Genomic DNA, 22,477 nt, shown 5'->3' on the forward strand with positions numbered 1-22,477 from the left:
ATGCCTGTCGTAAGAGGCAACTGATGGGTAGGAGTCGAGAGGTGAAAAGTATTTTTGTGTGTGTGCGTGTGTGCGTGCTTGTGTGTGTGAGTGTGTATGTGTCCGTTCGGCTTGCATGGATAGGAATACGGCAGAGGCAAGAAGGCCCTGCCTGTCGTAAGTGGCGACTAATTGGTAGGAGTCGAAAGGTGAAGAGTGTATGTGTGTGTGCGTGTGTGTGTGCGTGTGTGAGTGTGTGTGTCCGGTCGGCTCGCAGTGATAAGAACACGTCCGTGCCAAAAAGGCCCTGCCTGTCGTAAGCGGCGACCAGTGCGTAGGAGTCGAGAGGTGAAGAGTGTATGTGTGTAAGTGCGTGTGTGCGTGTGTGTGCGTGTGTAAGTGTGTGTGTGTCCGGTCGGCTCGCAGAGATAAGAACACGGCCGTGGCAAGAAGGCCCTGCCTGTCGTAAGATGCGACTAATGGGTAGGAGTCGAGAGGTTAAGAGTGTATGTGTGTGTGAGTGTGCGTGTGTGTGCGTGTGTGAGTGTGTGTGTGTATTTGTGTGTGTAAGTGTGTGTGTGTCCAGTCGGCTCGCAGGGATAAGGACACGGCCGTGGCAAGAAGGCCCTGCCTTTCGTAAGAGGCGACTAATGGGTAGGAGTCGAGAGGTGAAGAGTGTATGTGTGTGTGAGTGTGCGTGTGTGTGCGTGTGTGAGTGTGTGTGTGTATTTGTGTGTGTGAGCGTGTGTGTCCAGTCGGCTCGCAGAGATAAGAACACGGCCGTCGCAAGAAGGCCCTGCCTGTCGTAAGAGGCGACTAATGGGTAGGAGTCGAGTGGTGAAGAGTGTATATGTGTGTGCATGTGCGTGTGTGTGCGTGTGAGAGTGTGTGTGTATGTGTGTGTGTGTCCGTTCGGCTTGCAGAGATAAGAGCACGACCGAGGCAAGAAGGCCCTGCCTATCGTAAGAGGCGACTAATAGGTAGGAGTCAAGAGGTGAAGAGTGTATGTGTGTGTGTGCATGTGTGCGTGTGTGTGTGAGTATGTGTGTGTGTATGTGTGTGTATGTGTGTGTATCCCTTCGGCTCGCAGAGATAAGAATACGTCCGTGGCAAGAAGGCCATGCTTTCTGTAAGGAGCGACTAATAGGTAGGAGTCGAGAGGTGAAGCGTGTATGTGTGTGTGTATGTGTGCAAGTGTGTAAGTGCGTGTGTGCGTGTGTGTGCGTGTGTAAGTGTGTGTGTGTCCGTTTGGCTCGCAGAGATAGGTATACGTCCGTGGCAAGAAGGCCCTGCCTGTCTTAAGAGGCGACTAATGGATAGGAGTCGAGAGGTGGAGAGTGTGTGCGTGTGCGTGTGCGTGTGTGTGCGTGTGTAAGTGTGTGTGTATGTGTGTGTGTCTGTTTGGCTTGCAGAGATAAGAATACGGCCGAGGCAAGAAGGCCCTGCCTCTTGTAATGGGCGACTAATAAGTAGGAGTCGAGAGGTGAAGAGTATATGTGTGTGTGTGCGTGTGTGCGTGTGTGTGTGCGTGTGTGGGTATGTGTGTGTGTCCGTTCGGCTTGCAGAGATAAGAACACGGCCAAAGCAAGAAGGCCCTGCCTGTCGTAAGAGGCGACTAATAGGTAGGAGTCGAGAGGTGAAAAGTGTGTGCGTGCGCATGTGCGTGTGCGTGTGTGTGTGTGCGTGTGTGTGTGTCCGTTTGGCTTGCAGAGATAAGAACACGGCCGTGGCAAGAAGTCCCTGCCTGTAGTAAAAGGAGAATAATGGGTAGGAGTCGAGAGGTGAAGAGTGTATGTGTGTGTGTGCGTGTGTGCGTGCGTGTGTAAGTGTGTGTGTGTATGTGTGTGTGTCAGTGTGTGTGTGTGTGTCCGGTCGGCTCGCAGAGATGAGAACACGGCCGTGGCAAGAAGGCCCTGCTTGTCGTAAGTGGCGACTAATTGGTAGGAGTCGAGAGGTGAAGATTGTATGTGTGTGTGTGCGTGTGTGTGCGTGTGTGCGTGCGTGTGAGTGTGAGTGTGTGTGTGTCCGTTCGGCTTGCAGAGATAAGAATACGGCCGAGGCAAGATGGCAATGCGTGTCGTAAGTGGCGACAAATGGGTAGGAGTCGAGAGGTGAAGGGTGTATTTGTGTGTGTGTGTGTGCGTGTGTGTGCGTGTGTGCGTGCGTGTGTGTGTGAGTGTGTGTGTGTCCGTTCGGCTTGCAGAGATAAGAATACGGCCGAGGCAAGAAGGCCCTGCCTGTCGTAAGTGGCGACTAATTGGTAGGAGTCGAGAGGTGAAGAGTGTATGTGTGTGTGTGTGTGCGTGTGTGCGTGTGTGTGCATGTGTAAGTGTGTGTGTAAGTGTATGTGTATGTGTCTGTTTGGCTTGCAGAGATAAGAATACGGCCGAGGCAAGAAGGCCCTCTCTCTTGTAAGGGGCAACTAATAGGTAGTAGTCGAAAGGTGAATAGTGTATGTGTGTGTGTGTGTGTGTGTGCGTGTGTAGGTGTGTGTGTGTTTGTGCGTGTGTAAGTGTGTGTGTTTATGTATGTGTGTGTCCATTCGGCTCGCAGAGATTAGAATACGGCCGAGGCAAGAAGGCCATGCCTGTCGTAAGAGGCAACTAATGGGTAGGAGTCGAGAGGTAAAAAGTGTTTTTGTGTGTGTGCGTGTGTCTGCGTGTGTGCGTGCTTGTGTATTAGAGTGTGTATGTGTCCGTTCGGCTTGCAGAGATAAGAATACGGCCGAGGCAAGAAGGCCCTGCCTGTCGTAAGTGGCGACTAATTGGTAGGAGTCGAGAGGTGAAGAGTGTATGTGTGTGTGTGCGTGTGTGCGTGTGTGTGTGCGTGTGTGAGTGTGTGTGTCCGGTCAGCTCGCAGTGATAAGGACACGGTGGTGACAAGAAGGCCCTGCCTGTCGTAAGCGGCGACTAATGCGTAGGAGTCGAGAGGTGAAGAGTGTATGTGTGTAAGTGCGTGTGTGCGTGTGTGAGTGTGTGTGTGTGTGTGTCCGGTCGGCTCGCAGAGATAAGAACACGGCCGTGGCAAGAAGGCCCTGCTTGTCGTAAGAGGCGACTAATGGGTAGGAGTCGAGAGGTGAAGAGTGTATGTGTGTGTGAGTGTGCGTGTGTGTGCGTGTGTGAGTGTGTGTGTGTATTTGTGTGTGTGAGTGTGTGTGTGTTCAGTTGGCTCGCAGAGATAAGAACACGGCCGTGGCAAGAAGGCCCTGCCTGTCGTAAGAGGCGACTAATGGGTAGGAGTCGAGTGGTGAAGAGTATATATGTGTGTGCGTATGTGCGTGTGTGTGCGTGTGAGAGTGTGTGTGTATGTGTGTGTCCGTTTGGCTTGCATAGATAAGAGCACGACCGAGGCAAGAAGGCCCTGCCTATCGTAAGAGGCGACTAATAGGTAGGAGTCAAGAGGTGAAGAGTGTATGTGTGTGTGTGCGTGTGTGTGTATGTGTGTGTGTATGTGTGTGTGTGTATGTGTGTGTGTATCCCTTCGGCTCGCAGAGATAAGAATACGTCCGTGGCAAGAAGGCCATGCTTGCTGTGAGGAGCGACTAATGGGTAGGAGTCGAGAGGTGAAGAGTGTATGTGTGTGTGTGTGTGCAAGTGTGTGTGTGTGTGTGTCCGTACGGCTCGCAGAGATAGGTATACGTCCGTGGCAAGAAGGCCCTGCCTGTCTTAAGAGGCGACTAATGGATAGGAGTCGAGAGGTGGAGAGTGTGTGCGTGTGCGTGTGCGTGTGTGTGCGTGTGTAAGTGTGTGTGTATGTGTGTGTCTGTTTGGCTTGCAGAGATAAGAACACGGCCGAGGCAAGAAGGCCCTGCCTGTCGTGAGAGGCGACTAATAGGTAGGATTAGAGAGGTGAAGAATGTATGTGTGTGTGTGCGTGTGTGCGTGTTTGTGTGTGTGTGAGTGTATGTGTGTGTGAGTGTGCGTGTGTGTGCGTGTGTGAGTGTGTGTGTGTATTTGTGTGTGTGAGTGTGTGTGTGTTCAGTTGGCTCGCAGAGATAAGAACACGGCCGTGGCAAGAAGGCCCTGCCTGTCGTAAGAGGCGACTAATGGGTAGGAGTCGAGAGGTGAAGAGTGTATGTGTGTGTGAGTGTGCGTGTGTGCGTGTGTGTGCGTGTGTGAGTGTGTGTGTATTTGTGTGTGTGAGTGTGTGTGTCCAGTCGGCTCGCAGAGATGAGAACACGGCCGTGGCAAGAAGGCACTGCCTGTCGTTAAGAGGCGACTAATGGGTAGGAGTCGAGAGGTGAAGAGTGTATGTGTGTGTGTCTGTTTGGCTTGCAGAGATAAGAATACGGCCGAGGCACGAAGGCCCTGCCTCTTGTAAGGGGCGACTAATAAGTAGGAGTCGAGAGGTGAAGGTTGTATGTGTGTATGCGTGTGTGCGTGTGTGTGCGTGTGTGAGTATGTGTGTGTGTTAGTTCGGCTTGCAGAGATAAGAGCACCACCGAGGCAAGAAGGCCCTGCCTATCGTAAGAGGCGACTAATAGGTAGGAGTCGAGAGGTGAAGAATGTATGTGTGTGTGTGCGTGTGTGCGTGTGTGTGCGTGTGTGCGTGCGTGTGTGTGTGAGTGTGTGTGTGTCCGTTCGGCTTGCAGAGATAAGAATACGGCCGAGGCAAGAAGGCCCTGCCTGTCGTAAGTGGCGACTAATGGGTAGGAGTCGAGAGGTGAAGAGTGTATTTGTGTGTGTGTGTGTGTGCGTGTGTGTGCGTGTGTGCGTGCGTGTGTGTGTGAGTGTGTGTGTGTCCGTTCGGATTGCAGAGATAAGAATACGGCCGAGGCAAGTAGGCCCTGCCTGTCGTAAGTGGCGACTAATTGTGTAACGATGCTCTGATCGTTTAACAGTTCGAACCGTGGGAGTGTCAATATTTGCGCATCCACTTCTACAACGTGACGGCGTAGTGGGATTCAAACGGCTATTTAAGACGTGTGAATAGCGGAATTAGACAGTGTTGTAGCTAGCGCTCTAGGCTCCCTGACTCGCCGATGTAGTGAACCTGCGAGCCATTCTGGACAGAGAGAGTTCCTTATTGAGGATCGTACTCTGTCCCTAACCAAGCGGAACCCATCGGTGTTGCGTATTGAGCATTACCGCGGATCTGCACAGAACCAACCGGGACAGAGAGATTTCCGTATTGAGGATCATATTCTGTCCTTAGCCAAGCGGAACCCGTCGGCATTGTGTATTGAACATTGCCATGGGTCTGCACAGCTAAATATTTTGTTTTGCGAGCATATTCGGAGCTTTCGCTGAATTGAAGCGAAAGCGAGTATAAATCTGCGCGCGATCGATTTCCCCCATTTCGTTTCTTATTAGTAGTACTAATTAATTTCTTTTCTTTTATAAACGTTCGCCGAGGACTTCGTTCATCACGGGATCCAGTAGAATTCGTTTTAGTTTCATTCATTGTATAAGTATACAACGTAGAATTCCTTTTATTTTTATTTATTGTAGATATACTAAATTAATAGATTTATTTTTACTTCAAACCTGTGTTTTACTGAGTCTGTCGCCCCGAAAGAGCTACCCATCTCAAACTGGCGCCCGAGCAAAAATTAATAACATGCCGACAGATAAAGACACAGACTCAGTAACAGGTACGTCCTTAATTATTCTCGTGCATTTCTTAATGTTTACAAAGCTTTAGAGAAATATCAACAGACGGCAATTGGTGTGAAGTAGGCAAGACTATCGCCATTTTTTATGAACTTTTTATGCAATCTCTGAATAACAGTAATTTAAGTATTTGAAGTAAAACAGTCATTTTAATAACTATAAAGAAATCTAACAAAATACAAATAATGTTATCGTTATGCTTAGATGTATAATAAACGAATGATAACAAACTGATTTCCAAACCAGTATTTTTTAGCAGGTATTTTTGTTTACGCGTATCAGTTTGACCTGATCCACAAAAATACTTGGATCAACCACCTCTAGATCTGACAACAACAAACACAAAATAATCGTGTCAACGACGTGACTGAAAACTAAAACATGGCCGCTGACAATGCGCAAACCAGATGCGCGAACAATTCCCGCCGAGTCGAGTGCACCTTCGGGTTGTTCGGTGCTGCCACCATCAAAAAGTGACAAGTGACATTCTGCGCCAGTGCATTCATTATGCATAACGCCATTTTTTTTAGTTGTAGTTTTATAAAAAGTAAAAACATACATTAGCTCTGGCTTGTTGCCATCTAATTATTATTATTATTGAACTAGTAAATATTGTATTAGCTCTGGCTTATAGCCATCTAATTATCATAAGTGAATGGTGAATAGTCTAAATTAAATAAAGGTGTAACTACAGTAAGTTTCGTGAGTCTTATTTCAATTAATTAAGTATACAGTCCGCTAACCATCGAGGCTTTATTGTGCGTCTCGTACATAAATTATGGTCCATCGACACAGATGTGGAATCCAGAATTTTGGGAGCCCGAAACTGAAGGTAAATTCTCATATTTCCTGAAACATTAAAAAAGGAGCCCGCCAAATTTAGCGTCCAAGCTGAAGTTTGCTGCCATGCCAGGCTGCCAGCTCTAATGTCAATAAATAGAACACGGAACGAAACCGTAAGTAAGACTGCTCTCTTCCCTTTATGACAATCATCGAGCCAAGGAACGCCGAGACACCAACTTGGATTTCTGTGCTCTGTGTTCGCGTTGACATTCACCGTTTCATTACGTCAAAAATTAACAATTTATTGGACATAACCCTATTAAGTAACAAATATTTACTTTGATTTCTGTTTTTAAAAATATAAGTATAGGTATTTGGTCCTATTTTTGTATGTATTGTCTTGTGTGTTATGTTTAATTAATATTTTAAAGGTAATTGTTTACTTTAACGACCGTTTTTCTTTTTTTTATCAGTGTTTCAGAATCTCATAGATACATTTTTATATTAAAAATACTTTGTCACTTAACTTAACAAAGCCTTTAAATATGTCTAAAAAGGATTTGGAAAAACTGATAACAAGGAAAAGGCAAGCGGTAAGCACTATAAGTCGGGTAAAAAGATTTATTAGTGAACATAAAGATGATCCAGAAAGTTCAAAAAAGGATGATCTATTTTCTATTAGAAAAGACATGTTATGTGAATCATTTAAAACTATAACTGATTTAAATACAGAAATTGCTCATTTTGATGATGATATTGATGACATAGAAGCTGAATATGTAGATCTATTGGCAACCATCCAAGGAGTTACATCCATGAAAAACAATAAAATCACAGTGCCTTTAGTTCATAATATGCCACAGCATCATGCAACCAGTACCACTAAATTACCTTCAATTGAAATTCCCACATTTGATGGGAAAGATTTAACTAAATATAAATCATTTATAGATATATTTACAGCAGTTATAGACAAAAATATAAATTTAAAAAGCGTAGAAAAATTATTTTATCTAAAAAATTATTTAACACATGAAGCCCTCAGCTTAATAAATAATCTGCCATTAGTGAATGATTTATACAATGAAGCTTTACAAATTTTAAATAACAGATACAATAATGAAACTATGATTATTAATTCACATATTTACCAAGTTCTTGATATACCTGCCATGCAAAAAGGAACTGCTAGTTCATTACGAGAATTTATAAGTAAGGTCAAACAACAAATTGGTGCCTTAAAAAATCTTAATCAACCAGTAGATAGCTGGGATATGCTTTTAGTCTGTATACTGTCTAGAAAAATAGATCAGTTTACGAATAGGTCATATCAAATTGATAGAGATAGTTCAAGTTTACCATCATTAAATGGATTTCTAGAATATCTCGAAAATAGGGCAATGGCTCTTGAAGCCACTAATAGTACATCTGAAACAAAGTTGAAGGAAAATAAACAACTTACACACTTAGTAACCAAATCACAAAGTAATGTTAAATGTCAATACTGTTCCATCAATGGACATAAACTTTATAGTTGCAAAAAATTTAAAGTCCTTTCAGTCAATGAAAGAATTTCCTTTGTTGATAGAAACAAACTATGTTTAAACAGCCATACTGATAAATGTAGGTTAAATTTAAAATGCCAAACCTGTCACAAAGGACACAATTCATTACTGCACTTAGAAAAAGTGGCAGTAAGTTCTAATATTGCTCAATCTAATCAAGATGCAAGCACTTCATCGCAATACGATGCTGTAGTAAATTTTAATTCGATTTATAAAAATCGAGCAAATACGATCTTACCTACTGTAAAGGTAAAGGTTAGAACAGCATCAGGTCACAACTTGATTGTCAGAGGTTTGGTCGATACAGGCTCACAGGTTTCTTTGGTAACAAATAGTTTAGTAAAAAGGTTAAACCTAAAGACATACAATAATTATTTAGATATTGTAGGGATTTCACAAAATAGCACAAGAATCCAAAAGGCAGTTGATTTGAATATAGAATCATGTATATATGACTTCAGTACAAATATAAAATGTTCTGTAGTGGATATAATAACAGGGAATCTACCCAGGTTTAGTTTTAATACATCTAAAATACCAGAATTTGTTCAATTGTCTGATGACACTTTTAATCAAAGCGGTGAAATCAGTCTACTACTAGGAGCTGATGTTGTGTTTAAAATATTTTCTCGCAGAAAAAATAAACTGCCAAGAACTAATACTTCAAAATACTCTTTTAGGTTTTATTGTTAGTGGATCTGTATCAACCAACCAGTTCTCAAATTTAAATATTGTATGCATGCATACAACTTATAGTGATTTAGACACTGCCATCTCTCAATTTTGGGAAATGGAAAAGGTTCCTGAAGTATTCTTAGAATTTACAAGTGATCAGGAAGCTTGTGAGGCTAGTTTTCAAAATTCAATAAAAATAATCGAAAACAAATATCAAGTTAATCTGCCTCTAAAACAAGAAAATATTAATTTAGGTAACTCTTTTGCTGTAGCTCTTAAGAGATTTGAAAACTTAGAGAAAAGGTTTGTTCTAAACCCAACTCTATACTTTGATTATAAAAAATTCATAGATGAATATATTCAACTTGGTCATGCTAAAATTGTTCATTATGATCCAAAAATTTTAAATAATGGCGAGGTTTATTTTATGGCTCACCATCCAGTAATAAGAGAGGATAAGAAGACTACAAAATTAAGAATAGTTTTTGACGGTAGTATTAAATCTAAGAGCAAAAAGTGCTTAAATGATTTTCTATATAATGGTGCTGTTGTACAAAATGAACTATTTGATATATTAATCCTATTTAGAATTTATAAATATATTATATCTACTGATATTAAACAAATGTTTAGAATGATACTTATTCACCCTGAAGACAGAAGATATTTAAATATATTATGGAGAGAACCACATAGTGAGCTAAAGTGTATCCAGTTGCAAACAATAACATATGGGTTACGAAGCTCATCGTTTCTAGCTACTAGATGTTTAGTCGAACTAGCCGATACAGAAGGACAAAATTTTCCTTTGGCAGCTAAAGCATTAATAAATAATACCTATGTAGATGACATCCTAGCAGGAAGTGATACTATAGAAGAAGCAAAGAAACTCAAAAATGAACTAATTTATCTTTTGCAACTAAGGTCATTTTCCTTGCACAAGTGGTGTTCAAACGATCCAAGAATAATAAGTGATATCCCCAAAGAAAATCAACATTTTGATGAAATTGACATAAATAAAATCAACTTTGTTGTAAAAACATTAGGTTTATCATATGATACCATTACTGATAATTTTAAACTGTCATCGCCAAAAATTAATATCAATGACTGTCTAACAAAAAGACAGGTATTAAGCTTTATATCAAAATTTTATGATCCTTTAGGATTAGCAGGTCCAGTGTTAGTCAAAGCAAAAGTTATAATGCAGACAATTTGGCTTCGTAAAATTAAATGGGATGAGGTACTGCCTAATGATTTGCAGGAAATTTGGAAAAATTTTATTACTGGTCTAATAAATATGCCAGTTTTAAAAATTCCAAGAAATTTAGCCTTTACTGATGCTGAAAGTATTGAACTTGTAGGGTACTGTGATTCATCAATGCAAGCATATGGAGCAGCACTTTATGCTCGAACTATTTGTAATGACACAGTTAATGTTAATTTAATTTGCTCAAAGTCTAGAATCGTTCCAATAAATAAAAAGTTAACTATACCTAAACTAGAGCTAAATGGTGCCTTGTTGTTAACTAATTTAACTTTTAAAATTCATAATTTGTTAAAAGCAAATATTAAAAAGATTTTTCTTTATTGTGACTCAAATATAGTATTGGCTTGGTTAAAAACCGAACCTGTCAAATTAACTCCTTATGTAGCTAATCGTGTTTTAAAAATTCAAAACATGTCCACAAACTTTAAATGGCTTTATATTAATAGCAAAGAAAACCCAGCAGACTGCCTTTCTAGAGGCTTGGAGCCTAATGATATTGAGTTGCATCCCTTATGGTTTACTGGTCCAAAAATGCTGTTGGACAAAAATTTTGCTCATAATGAGCTACCTGTTCAATTTCCTTATCCAATGCCTGAACAAAAAGTTAGTGTACATGTTATACAAACAAAGGAAAATACATTCTTTAAAAAATACTCCAATATAACTAAACTGCAAAGAATTACAGCATACATTCTATGATTTAAAAATAATTCTCTAAGTAAATTGAAAGGCACAGAAAAATTTTCTGGTAATTTAAATTTGCTAGAGTTAGATAATTCTTTAAAGGTAATTATAAAGTGTCAACAATATTATCATTTTTCTCAGGAAATTATATCAAATATAGTTTTAAAATCACCATTAAGTACGCTGTCTCCTTTTGTTGATGGTGATGGGCTTTTAAGAGTAGGTGGTAGATTACATAATTCTAACATCTTATATACTCAAAAGCATCCAATAATTTTGCCAAAGGCTAGTCATGTTACAGATCTCATAATAAGGCATGAACATTTGAAATTACTTCATGCTGGTCCCAGGCAAGTGCTAAGTTCATTAAATTTAAATTATTGGTTAATAAATGGAAACCGAGAAGTAAAAAAAATTACTAAAAAGTGTGTAATATGCTTCAAATTTAAAGCAAAATGTTCTGAACAATTAATGGGATCTCTACCAGAAACAAGAGTTTGTGCTGCTAGAGTATTTCAAAATGTGGGAATAGACTTTTGTGGCCCTTTTCTCGTCAAGCAATCGAGAATAAGAAAATCAATAAGCACAAAAGCCTATATAGCTCTTTTTGTGTGCTTTTCTGTAAAAGCTATCCACATGGAACTATTATCAGACCTTACTACTGAAACTTTTTTAGCAGCATTTAAGCGCTTCATTTCTCGCCGTGGGAAGCCTTTGAACGTATATTGTGATAATGGATCCACGTTCAAGGGTGCTAACAATCAAATTAATAACTTTTATAATCAATCAGTAAAAATAGAAAATGTCGGTTTAAATGAAAAAATTAAATTTAGTTTTATTCCCAGTTACTCCCCAGTTTTTGGTGGTTTGTGGGAGGCTGGAGTAAAAAGTGCCAAATACCACATAAAAAGAGTCATGGGCACAAATGAGCTCACATATGAGCAATTTAATACATTAATTGTACAAGTGGAAGGTATCTTGAATTCAAGACCACTTATGGCTATGTCACAAGATCCAACAAATCTGGAATATTTAACACCAGGACATTTTCTTATAGGAGCCCCCATAACCAGCTTTCCAGAACCTGATATTACCGAAGTTCCAAAAAATCGTATAAAATTTTGGAATCTCTGTACTCAAATGCAACAGCACTTTTGGAAAAAGTGGCATCAAGACTATTTAACACAGTTGCAAAATAGGCCAAAATGGAAAAATAAACTACCTAATTTAAAGGAAGATATGTTAGTCTTACTAAAAGAAGACAATATTCCATCATTTAAATGGGCACTTGCACGTATCACCAAGGTTATCCCTGGAAAGGATAAAATGGTTAGTGTTGTTGAAGTTAAAACCAAAAATGGGACCTATGTAAGATCAGTCACAAAGGTGGCAGTATTGCCATCCTATGAATAATTGTAAATAATGTAAATAAAATTAATTTAGTGTAAGAAGTAGTATAACTAGTATTTTAGATAGTAGCTATATTTGTAAGATTTCACATGAAATGCTCTGGCCCCCAGCATGTTGGAAACAATATCCAACACCTATGCAAAATTATTGGGACGCTTTGTAGGTTCGGGTGTGTTCGGTCGGAAGTGACAGTGTTTCTCCCTGCCACCACCAAAAAGTGACAAGTGACATTCTGCGCCAGTGCATTCATTACGCATAACGCCATTTTTTTTAGTTGTAGTTTTATAAAAAGTAAAAACATACATTAGCTCTGGCTTGTTGCCATCTAATTATTATTATTATTGAACTAGTAAATATTGTATTAGCTCTGGCTTATAGCCATCTAATTATCATAAGTGAATGGTGAATAGTCTAAATTAAATAAAGGTGTAACTACAGTAAGTTTCGTGAGTCTTATTTCAATTAATTAAGTATACAGTCCGCTAACCATCGAGGCTTTATTGTGCGTCTCGTACAATGATATCTGTCTCTTCGTTTAATATCTCTTGTGTCAATGCAGTTAAAGATATGAGTAGACTGAATGCTCGTGAAGTAGAGCAGTTAAATAATGTTATCAAATCATTCTCTTCTATCTCTTCGAAAAATAAGTTGGGTAAAACTCATCTCATCGAACATCACATTGATGTGGGTTCGTCCAAGCCCTTCAGGCAATATCAATATCCCTTGCCTCAAGCCTGGCATGAAAGCCTAGTAAAGGAGGTAGATGAAATGCTAAAGTTAGGTATTATTGAGCCCAGTACTTCTTCTTTTTGTAGCCTTTTGTGGTTGACAAAAAAGAAAGACTGGACTTTTCGTGTCTGTTTTGACGGACGTAAACTTAACAGTATAACCATGAACAGAGATGCGTATCCTATACCTCGTATAGATATCATCCTGAGTAAGTTACAAAACGCTAAATTCATTTCATCTATTGAGTTGAAGAAAGCATTTTTACAGATTCCACTGAGCGAAGGGAGTAAGAAGCTCACTGCTTTTGCAGTCAATGGAAAAGGATTGTAGCAGTTCACTACAATGCCTTTTGGTCTTGTGTCTGCTCCGCAGACTATGTGTCGGTTAATGGATTTGGTAATTGGTCCTGCTTGAGATCCTTTTTGTCAGTATTATCTTGATGATATTCCTGTTATTACTCCTGATTTTGAAACTCATATCTCTGTATTGCAGCAGTTGTTTCAGCGTTTAAAAGATGCAAATTTGACTATTAACTTAGATAAAAGTAGCTTTTGTCGTGAGTCTATTAAGTTTTTGGGATATGTTGTAGATTCACATGGTCTCCATACTGATCCTGATAAGGTATCGGCTATTCGTGATTTTCCAGTGCCTAAAAATACCACTCAAGTCCGTCGATTGTTAGGAATGGTGGTTTATTACAAAAAATTTGTCAAGAGTCTTATTCTACCTTGTTGTCCCCTATCACTGATCTACTTCAAAATAGGAAAAAGGGACAAAATATTGTGTGGACTCCTGAAGCTAATGAAGCTTTCATTAAAATCAAGGAGGCTCTCACAAATTCCCCAGTTATGGTAGCACCGGATTTCTCTAAGCCTTTCTATTTGATGACTGATTGTTCAAACACAGCATCTGGTGGGGTACTCTATCAAATTGTTGATGGAGAAGAACACCCTATAGCCTACACCAGCAGGAAATTAAATAAAGTCCAGAAAAATTATACTACAACTGAAAAGGAGTTGTTAGCTATAATTACAGGTATTGAACATTTTAGATGTTTTCTTGAAGGTCGTTCGTTTACGGTCATAACTGACCACAGTAGTTTGGTGTGGTTACAAAGTATGAAGAACCCATCTCCTCGTTTGGCTAGGTGGATTTTAAAATTGGCACAATACGATTATAAAATTGTTCATCGTAAAGCTTCAGGTGTAGTAGTCGCTGATGCACTCTCTAGAACTTATGATATTAATTTGTTAGACTTATCTTCCTTACAACCAGATGACTGGTATCGGAAAATGTTGTATGATGTACAGAATGTACCAGGTAAATTTCCTGATTTTAAAGTTGAACATGGTGTTTTGTATAAACATGTCTTAAGTTCCATGGATGCCCTTACTGGAATGTCGGATTGGAAGATAGTCGTTCCAACTCCTAATAGAGCAGAGGTTTTGGCCACCTTTCATGACCATCCTGCGGCAGCTCATTTTGGTTTTTACAAAACTTTGCGTCGAATATCTGAACTTTATTACTGGCCTAAGATGCGTCAAACTGTACGTAGCTATATTGCTAAATGCAAAATCTGTGCTACATGCAAACCAACAAATCTTCCTCAACCAGGTTTAATGGGTAGTTATCTACAGATTGATTTTCCATTTCAACTTCTACCTTTAGATCTCATTGGTCCGTACCCTAGGTCTTATAAAGGTTCCCAATATGCTTTAGTAGTTGTTGATTATTTTACTAAATTTCAGCCACGATTCAGTGCATTGAAGCTAGCCCGAATCCTCACTTGAGATTTAGTGTCTCTTTGGCTATTTAAATTTGTTCCTCTGAGCTTAGCCATATCTTTAGTATTTTGCATCACCTCTCTTCCAGTGCTTCTGAAATTTGTAAGCTATACGCTTCCTAAAATCCAATACTCCCGAAGTATAGAGGTTTCAATTGGCTAGACCCAACGTGTGGCGTCTGTTCCACTTCTGGCTTAAAAAAAAATATATCTCCTTTAACTTTTGGTTTTGATCTTGAGTTGTTATGGTTTTCACTAGTTGTGCTTTTAGATTTTCATTTTAACATTTAGTTTTTGTACTTCAAAATTTTTTTTTATGTCTATACCTTAAATCAACTTGTTTTGCTATATTCTGTGTAGACTGAATAAATTGCTTTGGTTTTGATTGGTTAAATAACTATTTTAGATTAATAATAAATAAATTAAAAATTTAAATAACTTAAAGTTAACTATTTCACATATTTTACAAGTCCGGAGTAGTCAATAAGTTGAGTCACTACCTCGAAATAACAGTTTTTGAAATTTTAGGTTCCTTTGGGAGTTGTAGCAGTATATTTTATTGGATTTCACGACTGGACCCCAAAACAAGTAAACATTACTGGTATAGGTATCCCTTCAGAATATTAGTGAACTCATATCCATGAGTTTCTTTCTCATAGATATATGGTCACCAAATAGCCAGTTGGGATCATATCACAAAATTATATACAATGGAGAATCATGATAATGATTACAAAATGTGCAATAAACTCACTGAAGCGCATGTAAAAAATTAAAAAAAAAAAATGAAAGTTTCATTCGCAGCACAAATATTCAGTGGAAGAGTTGCTGCAGCAATGAAGATGTTAGCAACACACAGTAAGTATATACTACTAGTAAAAGCAAGTCACTTAACGAAAAAATTAGGTATTAAAAGATAATTTACAATAAAATATATCCTTAAATGTTACATTTCCAGTAACATATGGTCTGAATTATTTTTAAAAGATTATTTGAATAGCTCCCTGTGTAAGCGTCAATTTTAAAATTTTTCAGGAAGCAAACAATAATCGTATTTAACAATTGTTTTTGAAAATATCAATTTTCTTTTTTTTTTGTTTTGCACATTTTATGCATTTTCAATATTGTATTAAAAAGAAAATATTTTTAGAACACTATAGGTTAGTGCATTAGAATTATTTTTTTATTATAAGACCACTGGTTAATAAATGGTGTTTGCAACATTCTTTTTATAAACATTAATAAAACATTCATTCTTGTTATACTCTGTAAAAACGTGTTAATTTTGTACTTGTCTATTTTAGGTTCTGATATGCAAAAGGAAGCTCTTCACACTGCAGAGTTTATTTTATTTATGGACAAAGTTTTTGACAGTGTGAATGGAGCAAAAGTGTTACCGGAAGGGGGAAAAGGACTAAGAGTAGCCGTTACTAATAGATCGGAACATGAACATTTTTGGACAGAAGCAATAAAAGTATTTGAAACATTTAAATTTATAAATAGTAATCGTCAACCTCCTTCTGTAAAGAACTGGATTCACACTATCAAAGCTCTAAAATATTTGTGGAACAAATTGAATAAAGATAGATTTAAATTTTTAGCAATAAGAAATTTAAGTCAAGATCCTCTAGAGAACTTCTTTGGATCCATTAGGTCTCATGGTATTAGGAATATCAATCCATCTTGCTTTTCTTTTGTAAATTCTTTTAAATCATTGATAATAAATAATTATGAAGCATCACATTCACAGATCACCTAACCTCTATTATTAGTGGTCTGTGATCACATTCAACTTCAGCATTCAACTTCATTGTCAAATTTAAAAGCTTTTTTAACAAAAACTCATGAACCAGTTAGTGATGCTAAAAATATAATAATTCTAAATCAAATAAACAATTTTCCAAATTTAAATGACATTGAAAAAGGTAAATTAACATATATATCTGGATATGTAGCAAAAAAATTATTAAAAAAAATCAAAAGATGTAAAATATGCAGGGCAGACCTAGTTGGAAAAAAAGAAGATCTGAGTACATATAGCAGAATCTAGATTTATTGATGCAAGAGCATATTGCTGCAATGCATTGTTATATCCAAACTCTTCATATAATCAGTTAGTCATTAAATCAATACAGATTTTAATGGTAATAATACCTCAGATTTGTACAATTAAAGATATTAAATTTAATTTAGTATATCAATTAACAACTCAATTGGAATTTTGTTATGTCTTTAATTGTAGGAATCCCAATATGTTGCAATTGTTTGCTGAATTTTTATGTTCTTTTCATATTTTTACTTGATGTGCAAATATTAACAAAATATTAAAAGGAAAGACAGCAAAAAGAACATATGCAGGCAGTATAAATCAATTGGCGCAAAAAAAATATTTAAAGTTGATTTCATGTAATCGAATGAACTATCTTATATTAAAGTCGTCCCAGGAACGCAACTTACCAATATTGGCAATATCATTTTAAAAGTCTTCTACTCTAAAATGTATAATATGGGTCTGAATTGTCAATATGATTGAGTCAGATAAAATTAAATTATTAGAAGAATTTTTTTCACTAAGTAACAAAAACAAAATTTGTATTTTGAGAACGATTTCCGAAGTGGAAATTGAAACGTCAATAAACTTATTTTTAACTTTATTGTGGCTTATTTCCCAACAAAATATTAATTAGTATTTCAAGTCTCACAAGATTAATTTTTCTATGATAAAATAACAGTGGTTTATTTGTGAGCCTAGATATATGAACTCCCTTACTCCTTCGAAAGTATATTTTCCAACCATTAGATCTTCAGGTTTTTCTACTTGATTATTATTTGTGACCTTCATATACTCTTCATGTATATCATATATCTATTAGTGTTAACATGTAGTCTCTTTCTTTCTGCTGCTGCTTCCAATGCTGTGAACGATTGAACCAGGTCCACCCTTCTTCTTGTTATGATATCAAGGTCGTCTGCATATGCTAGTATTTGTACACTCCCATTAATAATCGTCACTCTTGTTGTTATTCCAGATTCTCTAATAGCTTTCACTAAGAACAATCTTGAATACATGGCATGATAGGCTATCTCTCTGTCAAAGACCTATTTATGCCTGGAAAGTTCTTGATATTCCGTTCTGCACTCTAACCTTACACTCAACTGTTGAGAGGGTTGCTTTCACCAACCTCACTAAGTGTATTGGGATATTAAATTCTACCATGGCTTTGTATAGTGCGTTTCTGTCTACATTTTCCTAGGCACATCTAAAATATACATACAAATGATAAGTATCAATTCCATAATCATATGTTTTTTCTAAAGCTTGTCTTAAAAGGAATATTTGATGGATATTTTCCTGAAACCCACACTAATATTTTCCTATTATGCTTTCACAATATCGCGACAGTCGATTGTAAAGAATGTAGGTCACATTTAGCAGGGTAATGCATCTCTAGTTATCACAAACTGTTTAGTTCCCTTTCTTGTGTATAGGTACAATTATACCTATGTTCCAGTATTCAGGTAGTTTCACCTGCCTCCATATCAGTTTTACTAGTCTATGTATACTATAGGTCAGATTTTTTGTGCCATGTTTTAAAAGTTAAGATGGTATGCCATCTAATCCAGGAGCTTTGTTTTCTTTCAGTTTTTGTATTGCTTTGATGACTTTTTCCTCTGTTAGGATATTATCTTTCTCTCTTTCATCTTCCATTTCTTCTAGCTGTATTTCTGCTTCTTGCAACCTCATCTCACTAATTTGCTTTAAAAGTTGTAAATAAATGGGATGTTAAATAAATAAAAATCATGAGCTATGTAAATTCATGATATGTTATTCAGTTATAGAATTTTATTATTAAATGATCAAAGTATATTATACCAATGTAATAAATATATTTTATATCTATTTTATCAGAAACAGCAAATTAATACACATATATTTAGAAAAAAAAATTGTATAATTTTTTTATATGTCCTTTTCCTTATAACCACATTTGACAGAAGAAATAATAAAAACTTATATATTTTGCAACTTGAGAATATTATTAATATACTCACATTTCCAGTTTGTCTTGTTGCAAATAATTTATGAGTATTACTTACAAGCTTAGTAAGTTATGATATTTTATTTTAATAATATTATATAGTCAGTGATTTGGCAATATCTCTATTTGCTTTTTCATGAGTTTTGTAGGAGAGACACAAAACTTTTTTTAGGGTCACCTCCTGTTTTTATATGTAAGTTTTGACTTGTTTTGTAGTAAATTCTATGACTTTACTACAAAACAAGTCAAAAAAATATCATATGAAAACAGGAGGTGACTCTAAATAAAGTTTTTCGTCTCCCTACAAAACTTGTGAAAAAGCAGATAGGTATTGTCACATCACTCACAATATGTGAGATTATTCCATTGGAAAATAATAAAATATTTTGAATTTCCCATTAAATTTTAATTAGTACCGAAATGACCTACCAGAGGCGCTAAAGGGATAAAGTTAATACTTGACCATTTGAACAAATTTTCACCTATACATACAGTACACTATATGTACAGTAACTTTTAAATTTTTAGAAATTTTAACACTACTTAATATCTTTAGACCAATGTCATATGAGTCACTACATTCTTGAATGTTTAAAAAATAAAAATATACACTGTCATTCGTCACTTTTTAATTCCACTCATTTAAAGTAATCTTCATGCTGCATTTGTTAATAAAGTTATCAAACGAGTCTATTAAATCTTGTTTGAGAAAGTCTTTTTCCAGTTGTTCCAATTTGTGGTTCTCATTATCAAAGTGATGTTGTCTTTCACATGGATCACTTCTGTCTATAGGTTTGGGAATAGACATATATGCTGGAAGATTGGGGAAAATCCTATGAATAGCATTTAATTCCAATTTTAGTTTTTCAGACACAACACTCTTTGTCTTTCCATGTATGATGAAGTACTATATCTTCAGAATGAAAATGCTTAGCACACAGAACAGAAGATTTTGTTGGGGTATAATTGTCTTCTTTGATAGCTTTTAATCACTTATTACATAATTGTTTATCTATTCGGAAAGAACATGAGCTTACAGGCCCTTCCAACTTCAGAAGCTTGTGTAATTAGTTTTGCATCGAGGTACACAACAATGTCTTGACATCTGTAACTGAAAAGAACAATATATTTAAGCTTTTGTGGCATTTCAACTATTACGATATTAACTGGAGAATAAACCCACAGTTGTCGCAAAAACTGTGATTTCATTGCCCAAAGAGTTAATATAACAAAAGAATTAAAAATTACCTAATAAATACTGAGAATAATGAAATTCCACACCTAACCTAACAACGTTTATACTTACATTTGAGTTTATTTCAACCTGTAGTACAATATCAATAATTAGTCGAATAAACGACTAACTTAAGTAACTGACTAGACACATAAAAGCACTTAATATTAATTTAAAAAATAGAATATACAAATAGTTATGGATTCATTTGTAAACAACTGTTTACATTCAAACAGGGTCCTGATTCCTGATCCTGATTCTAATTGAGATTTCGACTCAAAACATGTCGAAATTAATATGGCGACGTCGAAATGAGACTTTGCGAACCTTGTGGATTTCAGCTGAACTAACCAAACGACGTCACTAGTTTTTGACTTATCGAAATTAATTTCAACTTCAAGAAAGTGGTTGAAATTTCATTTCGAGTCGAAATTAATCTGACATGACTGACTGGACTGGGAGAAGTGAACTTAGGTTCAGTTTAAGTAGGCGGTGTTTTGATCCTTGCAAGGAAAACTGAGGCAAAAAGTATCAATATGGCTGTGTTTTACGGACATTTGCTAGTTTTGGAGGAATTAGAGAGGTTAGATATCCGACGTTCATAACGGAGGATAAGAAGAATGTTACGGGATACTCAAAATTCTTTTTCACTAAGTGATGCTCAATTTAGGCAGTAATTCCGGATTAATAAACAAGCTGCGAATTATTTAATAAGGGTATTAGAACCATATTTGGAAGAAGGTGTTTATGCCTCTAGGATACCCAAAATGTTTAGGGTTAGTATTACTAAGCTGCAGTAAATTTAAAAATATATTAGAATATAACCACTAAGTCAAATCTTAGTGGTTATAACTTAAGGATCTCCCACATCGCCTTTTTTTTTCTTGCCATCTTTTCTTTCAATTCAAAATATAATTGAGAATGGCCAATATTTATGATTTAACAACTCAAACAAGAAAAAAAAGACGTTCACGTAACGTAAACAAAACAAACATTCAACAAAACAAGCGTAGTGCAGCCAATAAACAACAGGGCCAACCCAAATTTTCAGCAGTGTCAAAATGATAAAGTAAATATCCCCAGTTTTAACTACAATCGAAATGAATGAGAATGGCTAGCGATTGCGACTGTCATGGCGTAGTCGCTTTTAAATTTCGACATCGAAATGAAATAGAATCAGGGCCCGGGACTACCTTTAGATGTTGCCAAATTTCTACTTCATGGCTTGTAACTTAAGGACTTAAGGTGGGTGTGACCACGGTTCCTAGACTTACTACGGTTGCCTCTTCCGACTAGGGTGGGGATGCTTGAGTTACGTCACCAGAGTACACAAGGGGCCTTATTCTTGAATCGAGAGAAAATTTTACTCCCCACTAAGCTAACTCGCTTTTCTGCTCCATCATAATTTCTCTCGATTTTAAAAAGCTGTATTCTTGAATACGGGGAGTAGAAAGGAAAAGGAATGAGAGAAACTATGAACAGTGTTGCCGGGTTTTCGATGAAAATTTTAACCAATCACAAAAGTTAATTATTGACAAAAGACAAGATACTGTCAACCATCAACCTGCACCGGGACTCCGTGCCACATAGAATTCTATCGTAGAATTCTATTAGCGTTTTCTATCTACAACGGCGATAGTAACGTGTATTGTCACTCCGTGCGTATGTCGTTTCGCTTCGGTATTTTCCGATCTCTCTATTATTGAATGTAAAAACATTAACCTGTTGGTTTTACTCAAATATCGCATTTATTGTCTATTATCTTTGTTTGTAACACATTTTAGAGAAAGAAAGTACTATTTTTAGGGTTTTTAATTGTTTGGGTTGACTTTTTCGGTTTCGGTTTATTACGCGGGTCATTTGCATGCTGCTGTTTGTTTTTGTTATTTGAAGTCATTTTTAAAGAGCTTCGTCTTCGTTATATTTTTGGATAAAAATGAGGGTCCGAATGGAACATTGGGAAATGTTGCTTTCATTTTGCGAAGAATATCCAGAATTAATAACAAATAAATTTAATGGAAGTGAGGGACGAGCTAAAGGAATAGCTGTGTGACAAACTGTTACCACAAAATTAAACAGTTTAGGATATGGCGAAAAAAGCATAGAGGGATGGAGAAAGGGTATTTATGTCAGCTTGACTCACAGCTATTCCAGATGTATAAATTGTATATATGGATTCTGTGTTACTTCCTTAGCAACTTAAAATTCACAAATTGTGGGGCGTAATTTTGATGTGCAACTTAAATGAATTTGGACTATTTAACAATATTAATATGCATTTTTACCTGATTTAACATCAAAATCCTGTTGATAATTACAATTGTTTTATGATGTTATTACAATTGTTACATGTCATATTATTATGATAATTTACTATTTTATTAGTTGTTTGTACTGTCCATTTTTAAAGATCTACCGCCTTTTATTCCACTTTTAATTTTTTTTTATCTTAATTCATACTTTTATTAACTTTCTGCATTGCAATTATTGAAATTTGGCCTTTTTTCGCATTTTTAGACTAAGTCCAAAAAAAAACCGCGATTTTTGACAAATCCGTTTAATGTAAATATTTACCAAATCGAATATCTTCTATAGCGAAAGGATTGCTTTCATCTCGCATTTGGCGTCTTGTTAACGCTTCGATACGAATTTGTTCTAACCGCTCCTCATTTTCCCCTGCTAGTATGTTTATTATATTAATAGGTAACATGCC

The 22,477-nt window shown here is 36.8% G+C and overlaps 1 long non-coding RNA gene across 2 annotated transcripts; it reads left to right on the forward strand.

The window, feature by feature from the left end:
• Positions 1-6,082: 6,082 nt before the first annotated feature.
• Positions 6,083-17,144, forward strand: LOC140431093 (uncharacterized). Of its 2 annotated transcripts, XR_011949604.1 has the most exons (3): positions 6,083-6,805; positions 15,019-15,348; positions 15,795-17,144. It is a non-coding gene; the product is annotated as an uncharacterized lncRNA (long non-coding RNA). The 2 variants fall into 2 exon arrangements; XR_011949603.1 differs by lacking the exon at positions 6,083-6,805 and having other exon boundaries at positions 14,835-15,348.
• The last annotated feature ends 5,333 nt before the right edge of the window (positions 17,145-22,477 follow it).

The sequence above is a fragment of the Diabrotica undecimpunctata genome, unplaced genomic scaffold (genome assembly GCF_040954645.1).
Source record: "Diabrotica undecimpunctata isolate CICGRU unplaced genomic scaffold, icDiaUnde3 ctg00000568.1, whole genome shotgun sequence".
Taxonomy (NCBI): Eukaryota; Metazoa; Arthropoda; class Insecta; order Coleoptera; family Chrysomelidae; genus Diabrotica; species Diabrotica undecimpunctata.